This window comes from Numida meleagris, chromosome 8, assembly GCF_002078875.1.
Source record: "Numida meleagris isolate 19003 breed g44 Domestic line chromosome 8, NumMel1.0, whole genome shotgun sequence".
Taxonomy (NCBI): Eukaryota; Metazoa; Chordata; class Aves; order Galliformes; family Numididae; genus Numida; species Numida meleagris.
The window spans coordinates 196,485-213,540 of NC_034416.1; the positions used below are offsets into that span (position 1 = coordinate 196,485).

The 17,056-nt window shown below is 45.0% G+C and overlaps 1 protein-coding gene across 2 annotated transcripts in view; it reads right to left on the reverse strand.

Annotated features, from left to right (window-relative positions):
* LOC110403202 (rho GTPase-activating protein 20-like) overlaps nt 1-719 on the reverse strand; it is a 32,999-nt gene extending 32,280 nt beyond the window's left edge. The window contains exon 1 of one of the 2 annotated variants that reach the window (XM_021406202.1): nt 586-719. The gene's annotated coding sequence lies outside the window, so the exon portion shown is untranslated. Of the gene's footprint in view, nt 1-200; nt 332-585 lie in introns of those variants that run through there. The other variant, XM_021406203.1, reaches the window with a different exon arrangement.

A 17,056-nucleotide genomic window follows, 5' to 3' on the forward strand; every position in this document is an offset into this window, starting at 1 on the left:
AAACTGACTGCACTTGACAGGTCTTCTGGAAGAACACGTAGAGGCAAAAGCACTGTGATTCTGCCACCATTCTGAAAAAGCCCACTATGCAAACAGGCCTCAAGAAAAAGGCTCTCAAAACTCTGTACTGCAGAAACACTCAGGTTGTTTCTGACCCAGTCCAAAGCCAAGCAGATCCTCTCCTCCAGACTCACGCATACCTACGCCGTGAGGTCTCCCATCTCCCCCGTCCCTCCTGCAGCCGGGCCGAGGAACACAACTCGGGCCAGAGGCAGCTCCTCTCCAGCACTCGTCCAGCCCCAGCACCTCCTCGTTCGGCTCCGAACTTCCCCGCCGCTCGAGGGACACCGCCCCTGAAACGCAGCCAAGACTGAGGGAGGACGTAGGAGATCCCCCCCGACACACGGGCAGCTCAGGGGAAGGATTACGAGGAGACCTGCCCCTGAAACGCAGCCGCGTCCGTGCGGGAGCCAGAACGAGACACCCGCTCCGCGCGGAGCAGCCACCCCGGGAGAGACAGCAGGAGACACCCCGCCCCGAAGCGCACCCTGGCGGGGAGGGCAGTGCTGCCGCCGCGGTACTTGCCTGGCTCCGCGCGGAGCCCGCGGCGCAGCTCGGAGCGCTGCCGTTGAGTCATGCCCGCGGCCGGGGCTCGGAGCCCCGCATGGTGCACGGCAGCTGTTGGCGGACGCGGAGCACCGGGGCCGCGCGGCGCTGCGAACGGGGCAGCTCCGCCCGGTGCGGGCTCCGCTGGGCATTGGCGGGGCGGGCCGGGAGGAAGGCAGGGAGGGGAGAGGAGGGGCCAGGCAGCGGCACCCCCCAACCCGGCGTGGGGCGGCTGCTGCGGGCGGGGTGCTCCGGCCGCGGCGCTCCGGTCTCACCCGATGGAGAGGAACGTGGGCAGAACGAACCCCCGTCCCGCTCCGACGGAAAACTGAAGTTAATGCCCCATTCCCTCCTACTCATCCTTCCCGCGTGTGGGTGTCCAAGGGAACAGCCCAGCCCGTACTAGAGCAGTGGCAGCCCCGCCCAGCACGGTCAGCCGGCACTTCCAGACCGGGCGCCCTCCCGGGAAACTTCGCGAGGTACAGCGAAGTGGAAACATACGCACAGAAGGGGCCGGGGGGAGGGGCGTGCTCCAGATTCATCCTGGTTAGGATGAACCCACCTCTCTCCGCGTTCGCTTGAGAGTCCTCTTTCTTTGCTCAAAGCATTGCCGAAAAAAAATAAATTAAAAAGGACATGGAAAAAAATGTGCTGGGGAAAAAGGGCAGGATCTGCTTTCAAAAATATGCATTTCTGTGCAGGGTTTCAGCACAAGTTGTAGCAGGCTGGAAAATTACAAAGCAAAGTGAACTTGGCATGGAAGGGGGCCCTGCGGATTGTCTCACTACCAGTAGTGGTGCAGATCCTCACTTTCAGCAGTGGGCATTGCTCAAGAGTAGAGTCAGGGACTAAATATGGAGAAGGAGCTACCCAAAAAATCGTGCTGAGTTTTTGTGGGCAAACTGAGCACATGAGCCAAGAATTGATGGGGCCAGAGACAGTTACATTCTTGTTCTGAAAAGCGGCTTACCTTGGAAGTCAGGGCACTTGAGCATGAAGGCATGAAAATAACTTCATGAGGTATCACTACTTTCTTCCTTCACTCCCACCCCCAGATCTCAGCCCAGCTGTCACCAGTGGCCTTGCCCCCCTGATTTTCCAGCTTCTACCATCAATCAACTTCTTGCTTTGCCTGTGCCTGTGTGTATCATTCCTTATATCTGCTTCTGTAGGTGCAGAGTTGCTACCTCATGGGAAAGGCTTGCTTACCTTCCTTCCTATATTTGTTTGACCTCTCCCTTGATCTTTCTTCAAGGAAACCAGTTAATGACAATTGTGCTAATAGATTTTATCAGTATAATATTTGTTAGTGCTACCACAATGTACGAGGCTGTCATTTATTGAAAGAGACCGTTAAGCAAAGCCTTAAGTCTCACTGACAGTTAAGTAAAGCCAGTAGGCACTTACTAAGTTGTTTCTCCAAGATTTTTAAAGATTCCGTCATGGGAATCTTTTGCAGTCATGAACAGAGTGGAGAGGTATGTAAATGCCCGCAGAGGGTAGCCCAGACTCCTTCCCATCCTCCCTTGCTGGTGCTGCTTCAAGTGGGATCTGCCTCACAGGCTGAAGTATCTGGGGCTATTCATCATTGAGAAGAGGTGAAAAGGAATGGGGGCCAAATTTCTTCCCCCCACTTCTTTTTTTTTTTTTAATAGGAAGTTCTGTTTAAAACGCTTTCTAATTTGCACTGCAGGGAAATTATGTCTCTGTGGGGAAGTCTATTTGTGTAGAGAAAGAAGCCACTCAAGAGGCTATTCCAAGGTAAACACATACCAAGGGTGGATACTTTCATAGTTCTCTTGCTTTGGGAAATATCTGTGCTATAAAACACTCTCTGAAGATGTGCTGAAAGGAATACGTTACAGGAGGAGTATGTACACTAATCTATGCTGAGATTGTTATCTCTTCCATATTAAAGTTTCAATCACTCAAGCAAGTATGTAAAGTGTTAAATCAATTGGACTGTTAAAAAGGTGGGCAACATCCCAGTCACACAGAGTGCCTTGGAAAATGAAGTGATTTAAAAAAAAAAAAAATAAAAATATGAGGAATGCTTTAATTACCACCTGGTACACAGTGGTCTGATCTTTATGTTTTCTCTATGCATATGAGCTCTGTCTCTAAACAACCCTTACAAATATTTTTCGGCATAAGATACTCAAGGTACTTCTGGAAAAAAAAAAAAAGGCAAAGTAAGTCAGCCAGCATGGACTATTGTAAACAAACATGTAGTTCCTCTTCATCAACTTGCATTCTTTTGGGAAATACCTTTGGAGGTAATTCCTGTAAGACAAAAGCTACAAATGAGCCAGGCAAATTTAATATTGCAAACAATACTAGTGCTTATTAGTGCCTTTCATCCATATTTTTTCTGTGTCTGGTTAAGTGGATCCACGGTCCTGTTACAATTCTGCCCATTATCTTCTTATATCTAAAATGGCACATTCTTTCCCAGAGGAGCTTTCCAGATAAAATTTCTTTAGGATTTCTTTCCAAAGTGCTAGTATCGTTTTCCTAATAGAGTAAGTAGAAAAGGCTTCCCTTGTAGCTGGAAGTTCCCATGACTTCTGAGTTGGATAACACTCTTCATATTAAATCAAAATGCTATAGAGCCTCTAAGCTTATTACACTCGTGATGGTAGCTTAATGGAGTTCAGCTGTGTTTTTTTACTCCCATTGCACAAGCATAGGGTTTCAGGATGTGTGTATCTTGTAGATCAGCAATGTGTGAAAGAGAATATTTACCCTCAATACTCAAGCAAACATAGAGGATCTTCCTCCCTCCCCTTTGCCTCCTGCCAAAAAACATCCAGGAATGATCATTTTCTGAAGAGCAGTTAATCTTCATAAGAACGGCTTAGAAACAGCCTACTGCTTTCTCCAGCTGGTTTGTTTTATGGTATCACAGCAGCTGCATATAGGATCTGATACGGAGTTAAAGGAAATGTTGTGCTAGGATACAAATGCTAAAGCACTCTCTCCGAGGAGCAGAATTAGTGATATGGAATTTAGGAAGGTCATCTCTGCTTGAGTTGTCTTCACTGGTGACTTTGTTGCTCTACTTCATCATATGCTTGTCTTTCTGAATCACTCTGCAATGTCCTTCTTTTCATTTTTGAAATGTGAATACACATGAAGCATTTTTTAAAGATACAACTGCTTCAAGGCAGCCAAATTGGCTGCAAGCCTGGGTATTATGAGGAGGAATTCAGGTCTGGAAATCTGACAGCATCAATGTTCTTTAGGTCCCTGGTGTCTTTCAAAGGGTCACCAAATGTCAGTGCTCCACTGCAACAGCCTTTTCCAGCAGGGAAGCCTGTGTGCAAAAAGATCCAAACCAACTTGTTCCAAGTTAAGCTTTTAGAGTTATTCAACATTCCCTCTCCCCTGCACCCCCCTCTCACCCCCCCCAAAAAACAACGAAGCAACAACATGCAAAGGAAAAAAAAAAGCCCCACACAAATAAAACACACACGAAAACCAACAAAGCAACCAAAAAGCATCACCACCTCTATACCATCTCCCCATTCTTTTTCAGAAGGACATTCAAGACACATTGCCTGAAACCATTATTCCAAATCATTGTGTTTTAGAAGAATGCAAGTGGATTATCACATGGGAAACATCTCAGACTGAACCAATTCTATGCTTCTTTCCCCATCTATGTCAGAAAATAAAGGACCAGCCAAGGGAGTCCACTTCAGTACAGTTGTTTCCTTTGCTAGCTAAGGAGCTGTTTCAAAACAGAGTGTAGTCCAGTCCTCATCCTCTTTTCAGGCAGGGAAGAGCCTGGAATACTGTGGTTTATTGGATGCAGCTGAAAACTTCTCCCTGTTGACAGCAGATCTCTGTGACCCTACTACATGGGCAGAAGTGATCAGGTCGCTGTTTGACATGAGCACCTTGAGCAGAGGCAGGCCAGTAATAACCGAAAGTAAATTTCTCAACTGATAGGAACACTGGAAAAAAAATTATTTTTTGTTGGTTTTTTTTGATAGTGCAGAGAATTCTTTTAAAATAGTTTGTCAATACATGTGATCAATGAATAAATTCACTGTGCTTTCTTTCCTACAGTGTTGCAGAAATACTACTTGACTCATGATTGTATTTGCCATGGTGCTAGCATTGCTACTTATGTTTGTAATGAGCTGATTTCCAGCAGCCCTGATTTCATGTTTACAGAACAAATACAGGGATCAGCTAAGAAACTTCTTCCTGTCTAACACTGCACTCCCTGTGAGATGAAACAGAAGGAAGTTCCTCTTTCCATTGAAGGTTTAAGTCACAGGCTGCAACTGGGAAGTTGGATGAAGGCTAGCCCATCACGTCCTTCCTACTCAATATCATTTAACATGGCTACTCAGGATGGATCTTTTTTGCAAGCCAAAGGTTGAGCTGGCCTCGGTATAGAAAGAATGCATCCTATAAGCATTGTGTACTCACTCTGATTTACATTGTGTTTCCTTTAGCAGGGCTTGCTGGCATCCTGTTTGCCTGGTTGCTTTCTCTACTGTAGTTTCACTTGGAGCTGAAAATACCATAGGGATGTCTGTACAATGATTTGGCATATGTGAAGAGCTTGAAGGTGACTGAAATGAAGAGGTTTCCTGATGGCAGATATTCCTTTTTCTTTCCTTCCTCAGGGCAAAACATCTGTTCTATAACAGCCCTTCTTGACACAGTCTTCCTAACCACCTTTTCATGTATGCAGTTTCCAGTCATTGCCCTTTCTTGCACTCAGCCTGCGTACACTCATGCAGAGCCAGGACCAATAAAAAAGGAGTGGATGCTGTGAGAGAATGTGTCTCAGAGTGTATGTGGGACCATAGGAGAGTGCAAATGCATCTTCACCCCTATGTGAGTGTACAGGAGAAATCACACTCTGGGATGTTGCAGCTAAAGATGCAGTGGCTTTGGTTTAAGATCTGTTTCCAGGCCTGGTCCTGAGAATTGCCTTTCATCTCTCCTTGCTGGAGGCTGGCTGGAAGAAATACAGCATCGGTATTTTTACAGAAGGAGACTGCACACTGGGGGAGTTGGGTTTGTTTCTTTTCCCTTCCTCAAACTTGAAAATACCTATTGGGATTTTGTTCCCAGTTTCAAGACAAAATAACCTCTACTGAGAGAGACCAAAGATGGGAAATGTGAGGTCAGATACTCAATGGAAGCATCCAGAGTACTTGGAATGACAGTGGATGTCATTTTACAGCCTTTTGTTCGAGGGACTGACATCTGCCATAGTAGCACATTGGAACACATGTCACTTTGAGACAAATGCTGAATGTCAGAAAGTTAAGGGAGCCTATTCAACCCTTAATATACACCAAAGATTTTGAAAAATAGCTCAAACATTTAAAGCTATGCATTTTCTAAAATAGTTTGTATCATTTACTGTGGTTATTAGAATGATAAAATCATAGAATAGTTTAGGTTGGAAGGGCCCTCACAGTTGCCCAGCTCCACCCCTGCCGTGGGCTGGCTGCCCCCCAGCTCAGGCTGCCCAGGGCCCACCCATGGCCTCAGGCACCTCCTGGGATGGGGCACCCACAGCTCTGGGCAGCAGCACCAGGGCCTTCCACCCTGCGTAAAGAATTTCTGCCTGACATTTGACCTAAATCTCCCCTTTTTGAGTTTAAAACCATTTCTCCTTGTCCTATCACTATCAGACCATCTAAAAAGTCAGTCTCCATCCTGCTTATAAGCTCCTCTCAACTACCAGAAGGCCAGAATGAGGACTCTCTAGAGCCTTCTTCAAGCTGAACAAACCCAGCTCCCTCAGCCTTCCTTCATAAGAGAGATGCTCCAGTCCTCTGATCATCTTTGTGGCCCTATCCACTTAAACGTGACTTATTTAAGTTGGGGAGTATGGTCTCATGCTGTCAGTACACAGGTGAGGCTGTAATCAGTGAATTGCTCTCCTTGATCTGGGCAATCTGGATGTTGTTGCAGAACCTACATGAGCTAAAAAATTTCTCTAAATTGGCTGCATGTGAATTACTCCCTGCTACCTCCCCAGGTTGTTCTCACAGTATAGTAAGCATGATGCTTCTTCTCCTGGTGAGAGTGGTTAACCACCTCCCATCTCCACTGGCTGGAGCAGGCTGTAAGCACTACCTGGCTGCAATTCCTGGAGCACCTGGTGCTCTCTCTGGCCACCTGGGGCAGTGGGATGGGCCTGGCTGGCAGGTACGGTGCCATTCAGCTCCCAGCCAAGCTCCTACTGCTCCTGAAACCTCTGCAGGCCTGCAGACCCTGGGGCCAAGCTGCCCTGCTTCCTCCACGTTCCTCATATGGGGAGAGAAGCACAGTGGTGCCTGTGGTCACCACCTTCCTGCTCCCAAGGGAGGCGGTGATACACAGGTTTGTCTCTGCCTCAGCACACTGAACAAGAGTGTCCCACAGGGAGCGCAGTTCTGGTGTCAGTGGTAGCTGTGATTTATGCCCTTCAGGGGACACATAGCAGGTAGACATTCTCAAGCCCCGTGTACTGGCTGCAGTGCCCCAATCTCTGTGTGCATTTCAGTGGCAACGAAGCCATCTGCAATTTTATCCTATGACCCAAACAAATCATAGAACTGCTCCTTCATCAAATGGACATAAGGGCTCTTACCCACGCCCTTATCAGTTCACGGTGTGTCTTAGTGATTGGCCATTTATGGGAAAATATGTACTTTTGAGAGTATGAGCTTTTGCTGTGGTAGCGCTCTGCCCACGCAGAAAGGGCTGTTTCTCTTGCCAACTTCCAGCCTTGGCCCTGCAAACATGATTTAGCCTTTGGAAAGGAAGAGACAACCAGCACATCCTGTGAGTTTTTGGAGAGGAATGCACAGCAGCTTGTGAAAATGATTTACTGTGTGTGTTGAACACAAAGAATGTCAGGCAGGCACAGCTCTGAGGGCCCCTGTGGGATCAACCTGTGCTTTCTTTGCAGTCATTGTTGCCGTTTTGAGCAACCACCATCAAATATTAATGACTGTGAGGAACACAATGTTCAGAAAAAAAACCAAAAACCCTAGAATTACCATTCTTTTCCTTCTACCCTTTGCCACCTTCTAGGATCAGATCCTTCTGAGGCTCTGATTGACTTCCTTCCTATTAAGTCAGTGGAAGGAAGACTGAAACAAGTAGCTGAGAAAGGGACAGGGACAAAGATGTGCCAAAAAGGGGATATCTCCACATTGCTTTGAGCCTTTATGTTTAGTGTGACTTCTGTTGAAGTCATCTCTGACTACTGGCGATGCAGCAGATCGATAAACTTGGATTAATCGATATGCTGGGATTATTAAGTGACAAAATACATTATTCTGTTTCAATTCATAAATATTCCTGTTGCATGCCTTAGTAAATGCCACATGGCCTGAGCTGATATTCTGTAAGCTATTCAGGGGCAGATTCGGTTCTAGGCAAGAGAAAAGTGGATTTAGTGAAACTTTGGGAATTAAACTGGAGTTAAGCCTGCACAAATCCAGGATAAAACAAAAGAGAATTCAGGTTATGAATTTTTTCTTAGTACAAACCTGGATCAACTGCAGTGCAGCTGATGGAACTATTTGTATCAGTTTTATAGCTTATATAAATGAAGATTTGGTGATTAAATATGTGTACTACTTAGGAACTCCTGTTTTTAATCTTTTTGTAATAAAAATGGTCACAAAAATCAGATTTATTCAACATGGCTAGCACAGAATTATTCCTGATAAAAAACACCAATGATGAAAACCATTGTAAAGATCCTGAAGCAACATCCTTGGCATTTGCAGCACATCTGGTATCTGCTGATCCTGGACCACTTATCCTGTGGCAAATGGGGAATAAATGGGAATTAGAATGAAAGGAATTATATACTCCTGGTAGACCACCAGGAACACCTTCATTCTTCTTGGAAGTGGATTAATTGTGAGAAGTGCAACAAAGGTCAGATTGCCTACCCCAGAACCAGCTTTCACCTCAAATAAGAGAAATAGGGAGAGGGGTTTGTCCCCCATCTGGCATCCAGTGCCATAAACTGCACAGGACATAGCTGTACTGCATAGCATGGGTTACAAGTTGGTGAGCCTCTGTGCTCTGAACGCATTCACATTTCAGCTGTGTACTGGGACAACTGAGCCGTGTTATGAATAGCAATGCCAGGTTGACTATGACAGCAGAACACACATCTTCAATCAGGAGCATATGTGAGTTTGTGTGAGACACGTGATGTGTGTTTGTGACTCTATGCAGCAAGTGTTTTGAATGGCTGTGTTTACAGATGGTTTTGTCCCACTTAAAATATCTTTGGCACAAGGCGGTTCTGTGACTGTGAACCAAACCAAGCACACCTCTAAAGTCATTCTTGCCATGAGATCACCAGCTAGCCACAATCTTCAGGACCTTTGAAGACTCCCCTTGTGTTTTTTTTAACACTTTTCCTCCCATTGAGTCTGATCCAGAGGAATTAGAATCCACAAAGGGAATAAAGAGAAACCCTTTACAAACCAGAGAAACCAGTCCTAACAGCTAGGCACAGAGATCACATGCAGGGGCTGAAACAAAACGTGTGTTGCTCTGGTCTGATTTTTTTGAAGGACTCCGAACGTGAAGTCAGTGTAAATATCAGATTACCATGATCCTCTGGAATTTTGAGTAGAGTCTTCTACTAGGTCACAATTTGTATATTTTGCTTTCTTCAGATTATTTATCAGCAAGCTTGACTTTTTTCCTTTTCTTTCTTTTTTTGGCTTCAAAGAAGTTAATTGTATTTATCAATCTAGTTGGTACATGCCAGTTGTGGTTCAGGATCCTGGCTTAGGGGTGGGTCCAATCATAAACATCAAATGTTAACACTGCAGGGTGCTGGGGGTCAGCTGCGTCTTTGTCCAAGTCGTGTACAAAGCCAGCCTCCAACACAAGCCATTTTCTTTGAAACCAGATGAAACAGAGCCTTGAAATGCAAAGTGCCAAATGGTAACACTGATACATGTGAATAATTTGATAAGAAGAAAATTGTTCAAAAAAGACTGAATCACAAAACAGCAGAAGCATTTCTGGAGGGGCTTTTCCCTAATGATCCTCAAACCACCAGCACTATAGTGATTCAAAAGTCTCTCTGTTCTCCCATTGGAGTTTTGAAACACAAAACAAAATAATTTTTCCACATCAGAGGAGTATTTTGCATGATAGTGAGCGTTAACGGGGTAAAATAAAATGGTGTAGTCCATGCAATTGCAAAAGGCAGTCAGAGCATCTGGAACGGAGTGCCCTGTTTGGCAGCATGGTGCAGGCACTGTATCCATCCCTGTGCCACACACAGACACTCTGCTTCTCATCTCTTCTCTGAGAGCCCTGCACACACACTCTCTGCTCCTAGCTCCTTTCATGCAGGCTCTTTCTTTCACAGCCATATACAACCAGGCCTCTTTTGTCTTCTTCCCACTCTCTGGCCACCATCCACCCACCCACTCTCTCTCAAATACTTCCTTCGCCTCTGGTTTTCATGCAGACATCTCCCCTCTGTACTCTGTCTCACACAACAACCCCATTTCCCCAACACACAGACACTCTCCCTTCTCCAGAGCATATGCAGAGCAGAGGCATTTCCTTTTATTGTGCGTACAGCCTCTGCAACCACACCCATCTCTCGTTTATTCATTGCAGTAACACATTTGGAGAGGAAGTAGTCCTGCTGAGAGCAGCCACACAGTCAGTGCAGGAGAGCCAAGTCTTCACCCCACGTTGCTACTACTTGTAGACTACTGCTCCCTGCCTGTACACCCGGAGGAAGAAGCATGGTCAGGCTTAGGACATGCGATGAGATGTCCTTTGCACTTCCAGGACTGTGAAAGCATTTCTTTTCTTTACCAGGACAAATCTGGCACAGGCAGATTCAGCAATGAAATTTCCAGTGCTCTTTCCTGTGACATCTACCTTATCTGCAAAAATACATGGAGGAGAACAAAAATAAGCTGCTATAAGCTGCTCATTCAAGCTTGCTATAGAAATACCAGAGAAATGCATCAGGGAATCTGGAGAAACTGGAAGCATTACAAGCTTCTCTTCCTCCTTGTTTGTCTTGGTCCATTTTGCAAGGCACTTACTGCCAGATGAGATAAATAAAGATGCAGTCCCCACTCCTTCATCCTCCCTTCATTGTTTACAGCCCTTCCTGAGTTTGGGGATTGTAGCAGCAGAAGCAAAAGGCATGGAGTGAAACCAGCCCGAGTCTTTGAAATACTGCAACTGCCTGAAGGTGACGAGGACAACAGACATGTGGCAAACTTGATTGCTGCCTGTAGCTGGTTTTAGACAGAAACCTAGCATCCATATCAATTCTAGAACATTAACATCTCTTTAAGCTGCCTGCAGCCAAAATGAAGAGGGGCTGGTGGATGGTGGGGAGGGAGAACAAGCAGAAGGTTGTTAACTTTGAGAGATGCTTGATGCTGTTCTCTGGAAATGCCTGACAACCCCAGCCCAGTTAGGTCTGCTGACTATTTTACCAGGCAGTCATTGCCAGGACTTTGCTGTTTAATGGGGAGCTTAATTACTTTTGGGTTACATGTTAAAAGAAACCATGTTAGCAAGAACTTTTCCCACACAGAGAGATGAGAGGATAACATTTGTCCAGCCAAAACTAATGAATCTGATGAAAAATTGTTGAAATTTCAAGCATTCAGATGTAAAACTTAGCAGTGCCTAGACCTTGTTTCCAATTACGGCTTGCCAGATTTGGACCACAACACTTCCCTTCCTGCTCCATTATTTGAGGGGTTAATACATATAATCCTGAACAAAGAAAGTGTTAAGAAAGGTTGCTCTTGCAGCATTTCTGGTCATAGTAAGAGCAGAAAACCATCAAGAAGTCATGGCAGATCTTTTGGGTCACATTTGCTTTTCTGTCCAATTCTTCACACTCATGTCTTTCTGAAGGTCTGGAGTTGGCAACTGGAGAAACTCCATCTTCAGAAAAAGCCTTATCTGGCCCTGGTTTCACCTTAGTCCTCAAAAACTGAGTCTCAAGGCTCTTTTCCTAGCAATATCCCCAACATGATCCTACCTGTGTGGCTACGCTTGCAGCTTCAGACACCTGAACAGAAGTCAGCTGCAAAGGAGAGTAGATTAGTTTCCATACCCAAAACTTTTTATAGGAGAGACTATCCTGCTACACTTATCATCACAGCATGGTGATACCTCTCAGTTTTTTCCTGACAATTAGCTCTCCTGCACCTCAGGACCTCCATGAAGTTATGGAAGTATCTATTCTGGGGAGTCTTAAACACACTGGTGGCCCTTTAGAGTTGCTGTCTGGGCAGCAAAGGCTGAAAGCCATCCATGGAGTGGGAAGATACTCATGAAGCAGAAGGAAGCCAGTTCTGCTCTTTTGACACATCGTCTCCATGTCAGGAGTGTGTAAAAGTAACTCAGGGAATTATGTTGTCTTATTTTTTTCCTGAGCATCAATTGCCTCTTTACAAAAACTGAAACACTTTGTAGAAATGCTTGCACATTTTCTGCCAGAAAAGTGTTCTCAAGCCTAGGAAGAAACACTTTGGGCAGAAACAGCAATGAAGCCCAACTTGGTAAAAAAAGAAAGTTTGTATGTTTATTGGTAAAATAAACACAAACATTAAAAAAAAAAAGTGAAATTATGTGCTAGAAAAATCATTCAAAGTGATTGATAGAGTTGGGAAGGTAGAAGAAAAACTTGCCTGAAAAACTGTGTTGAGTGCATGCCCTTCTCTGAAGAATTACAGCTGCATCTAGATGGGATGTGTGACCATGAACAATGCTAATCTGGACCCAGGCTTCATTTTTGGCTAGAGATCCCAAGCTCGCGGCAGCACTGTCTGTGGCCCAGGAGCAGGCATGAACCAGGGGAAAGTTTCACTTCTGAACTTCAAGGTTTAATGTCAGACCCTCCTAGACTTGAATTAAGAAGTGGAAGGAATATCTCCTTATCTATACAGAGCACTGATTTGTAAATGGATTTGATTAATGGGAAATATGGGAATATGGGCCAGAGTCATTGCTTTGGAATAGCTCAGTGCATGGCCAGTAAAATATGCAACAAATCCATTCATAGCCAGGGCTGAGAAAAGTTGCTCCAGTCCAGTTTGGAAAAGTAATCATGGCTGGGAATTAACAGTTCCTCCTCTTGACTGATACAGTCAATTTTCCCTGAACTGAGTGTGAATCCTGCAAATTCTGTTCTTTCCTGTGCATTGGTTCACGCTCCAGCAAAGCACTTTCAGGGGTGCTGCAGGAAGTGCACGGATGTGAGAGGTATGTGATGTGGTGACTGGTAGTGGCAGTTTCTGTTGTTTTTCTAGCTCAGTGCTGGGCTGGGTTTCCTGGCCCTCCTGCTCTAAGCAGTCAGAAATTTATTTCCAAACTTTGTCACTGATTCCACTTGGAAACCTGCTGGCATGGTGGTCTACAAACAGCCATTTCACAGCTGTGCAGCAGTGTCTTCCAATAGAGGTAAGTGATGTCTGAGATAAAAATCATACTTTAGATCTCTTAACCCTGTGAATTCAGCCACCTCACCTTCTAGAGGGCTAGTGAGCTGAGAGGCTTAAACTGATGTTTTATGGGTGCATTAAATGCCTGAAATCTGACAATATTCTAGTGGAAAATAGCACTACTGAAGTCAAAAGCATGAGTACAGCAAGCCAGAATGAAGTCAGTCATCTGAGTGACATATACATCACAGACCTTCAGTTCACCCAGGTCACACAGTGTCTTTGCAAATCCCAGGGCAGCAATGTCAGCACCTTGGGCAACAGCTTTCTGGTGCAGACCTTGACTCCACAGCCTGGGCCTGGAATTCGCCCCAGCCCAGGGCAGATCTTCCTCCTGGAGCTGAGCTGACCATGCAGTCACTGTGCACTCAGCAGATCTGTTTCCTCAGCTCACCACATCTCACTGGTGAGCAAAGGAGGTCCTGAACAGTTGTTTTTTTTTTTTTTCACACCTGCTGGAAGAATTCCCGAATCAGACTCCAGTGCTCAGAGGCCTGTAACGTGCATTTTTGGGCAGTTTGAATCTTAATATAAATTAGCATTTCTAAGAATTTCCAGATATCTAAGTTATTTTTTGAAATCACATGGAAATAATATGAAAAAAGGATCAGAAATGTTTAAAGGCAAAGAGGGAAAATACCTTGATCCTGTGCCAGTTTAATATGACTAATAGATTCTCCTAGGATGGCATTCCAGGACCTGCTTTGCTACAGGAGCAGTGGTGACAGATTCTTGCAGGAACAAAAACAAAGCAGTTAGTAATCCAAACATTGCTTGCCGTCAGTCATAGGCACCATGCCTAGCACCTAGGCCCCAAACACCACTTTCCACCAGACATGGCAGAAGGAGGCAAGAGCTGCACTCATTCGGCGGGCAGCTTAGGCCCAGAGCCACTACCAGGCACAGCAGCTGTGGGGTGGCCAGGCAGCACCCTGGCCCCATGGCTCTCCTTGGGAACATGTATGCAGGCTGCACACTCCCCAGCCTGCAGCAGCTCCCACTAAACCAGGAGCCCAGTGTTGCCTGAAAGAGATTATTTAATGTCTGGCTGGAAGAGTGAGGAGAAGGCATGAAAGCATGGGCGGCAAAGCCAAGATTTCAGCTTTCCATCCTTTAAAGGATGAAAATGTAAGGAAAAGTGTCAGAAGTCAATTTATTTTGGCAGAGAGAGGGGGAAAAAGCCCTGAGACGTGGCTAGGAGCCAAAGTATTTGTGCCAGCTCCAGCCAGGACCAGGCTGTGGGCGAGGAACAGAGAAGCATTGGTGTGCATGTCCCAGTGGCTCGGCTGTCAGGCAGGAGGGCTGCAGGTGGTGCTGCCAGGACACGGCAGGAGGAGGTCGGTGCAGCCTGTGGTGCCTGCAGAGGTCCTGGCCCATGTCCTTCCATGGGGTGGCATAGGGAATTCCTTCCTCTTGCTTCATGATGTGCGTGTGGTGGGGAATGAGGAAAAAACAGACACCATTCAGCTAAATAACCTTGTTGGCATTAATGCTTATCCTCCTGGCTTTTACTGCTCGGCTGGACAAAGAAGCGCTCTGAGGGATGGGTGAGGGAAGTTGTAATTTCTCCATGTGGTGAAGCATACAGACCTCTTTGGATGGAAGTTCTTACTAAGTCCTCAGACCCAGTTTTTTAGTCCCTCCCCCCAGCTCCTGCATCTGGTTCAGAATTTCCACAATCTGGAGAGTCCTGAAAAGGCACCAACACCATACAGAAGGCTTCTCAGAGGCTTCCCAGTCTCAGTGAGCAAGGGTTGCCACACTGGAGGAGATGGTCAAGATTTCCATCTACACCAGCAGTGGAAGGTTCATCTGTCCTGACTCTTTAATCAGTAAAAGAGGATTATGGTGCTGAGAATTCATTCCATGCCAACACTCCTTCCAGCCTCTGGCAAAAATTCCAGCTCTGTTCACTGACAGATCTGTCTTCAGCTGATTTTATTGTGGTGGGGTAATGAGACGAGAATAGGAAATAGGTTATATCTTAATTTAGAGGAGATAAAAATCCTGCTCTCATCTTAGAAGATGGAGAATGCATCTCCCAACTGGTAGTTCTTGTTTTCTGGGTTCTACATATGAAAATTCTTACTCTGAATTATTGCAAATAATTACTTAGTGACACTGGAATTCGTTGGCACAGTATCACATCCATCTTAACACTCCTTCCACTGCTCTGTGCTAAACTGATTATACGGAGGACATCACTCAGGTGTGACCTGTTTTCCATCATCAGAAGGTTTTGTCTGCTGTCTTCAGCATCTGACTGCTGCTTTGAGGAAATGGGCTGTATTCAGGAGAATTAGTCACAATGCTTTCAATTGGGTGGAGGAATATTGTAAAGCTATCTAATTGCTAGAGCACCACTGGTGATTGGATTAGCCAAACTATGATCAAAGTATTTCTCTCAACCCATCTTACACTGCAAAGTTGCTTGTTGGTGTGCTAAAAATCTTTATAGGAAAAAAGTGCCTTGTTCCAGAGCTAGTGTTAACTTTCGTCTAATGTACTGCATTAAAGAGCGGCTGGTTGCTGTGAGCAAGAAGTGACCTCCATTATGCATCAAACTTGTCCAGAACAAGTACTGAAGAGGATCTCGTACTCTTGTTGCTAAAGCCTTGGCGTATTTTCCAGTACTAAAAGACATAATTATGGTCAAAGATAAAGCAAATGGTGTGATTGATGGCCCAAGAAAAACTTGTATAGCATAGTCATCCTAAGGAAGGTGGAATGCTAAATGGTGTGTGCTATCTCCCATGCTTACAAGACTTTCATCCATCCTGATCATGAGTTTGCTGAAAAAGTAGCGCCAGCTAGAAAGGACCTAGAGGAGAACAGCTTGCTGATGGGGCATTTTTAGGGAAAATCTTATGTAAATGACTAAGAAAAGACTGAAGTAGGAGACAGCAATGCTTAATCATGTCCTCTTCCTAGTTCTTGCAGCACACCAGAACAATTTGAAAGTGCAAGCAGTCAGGTGGGAAGGTAATTATTTGTAAAATCACAGTAGGACATATCTAGGACCTATATATAGCAAAAAAAAAAAAAAAAAAGGAAGAATCTCAGTAAAATATCTTGACAGTGAGATGTGCTAGGCTGATAACTGTTTCCTGAAAAGTATCAGTGGAAGCTTCATCACCTGTGAAGTTTAAAACTTCTCTGTCAAACAATGCAAATTTTCCTATAGGAACGAATTCCATGCTGCTCAGGCAAAATGGATTAGATCTACCAGCAGATCTTTTATATCTTTAATTTCTATGATGCATCAAAGGAATGAAGCCCATGTGCCAAGCCACAGAAAAATCTTTATACATTCCTAATTTAAAGAGTCCTTGCTGCAAAGCCCCAAAGCCTCAAGCTGTCCATTTTGGATTCCAGCAGCAGCGTAGGCTTTGCTCACTGTTGAGAACTGTTGGCTCCATGATTATTTCCCATTCCACTGTATCATTGCTTGAGTAAGAAATCCCATGCAGGAATAAATTTTAGAGAGAAAATGGATGTTGGCCTTCACAGACTGGCTTCCATAGAGGCTGATGAAACATTGTTGGAGACTGGAAAAAGCAAATTGACAGGTATCTCATGCACACATGAGATCATTTTCCCTTGTGGAACTGTATCTTCCTTTATTACTCATGAAGGACTGCAGTTATTCATGAAAAAGCTTGTGGATAAGCCAGAACCTGAAAATTACAAAGGGCTAAGGCATTCCATGAAAATCAAAGTCTCATCATAGGCAATTAACTCATCATTAAAGTAGGCCCTACTGAAAGAGGATGATGACTAGAGTGGTCTGACTTTGTTGTCCTCCCTGAGCAAATTACAGTTGATGAGATGCTTAAACAATTTGCATAAAAACTTGTGAGAAGTTGGAATGGAGCCGTGTGGCCATCCCAGACCAATGTAAAGCTTTTTGCGTTATTTTTGTCTTTTGATGTATCTTCCCTTCATGCTAGGCA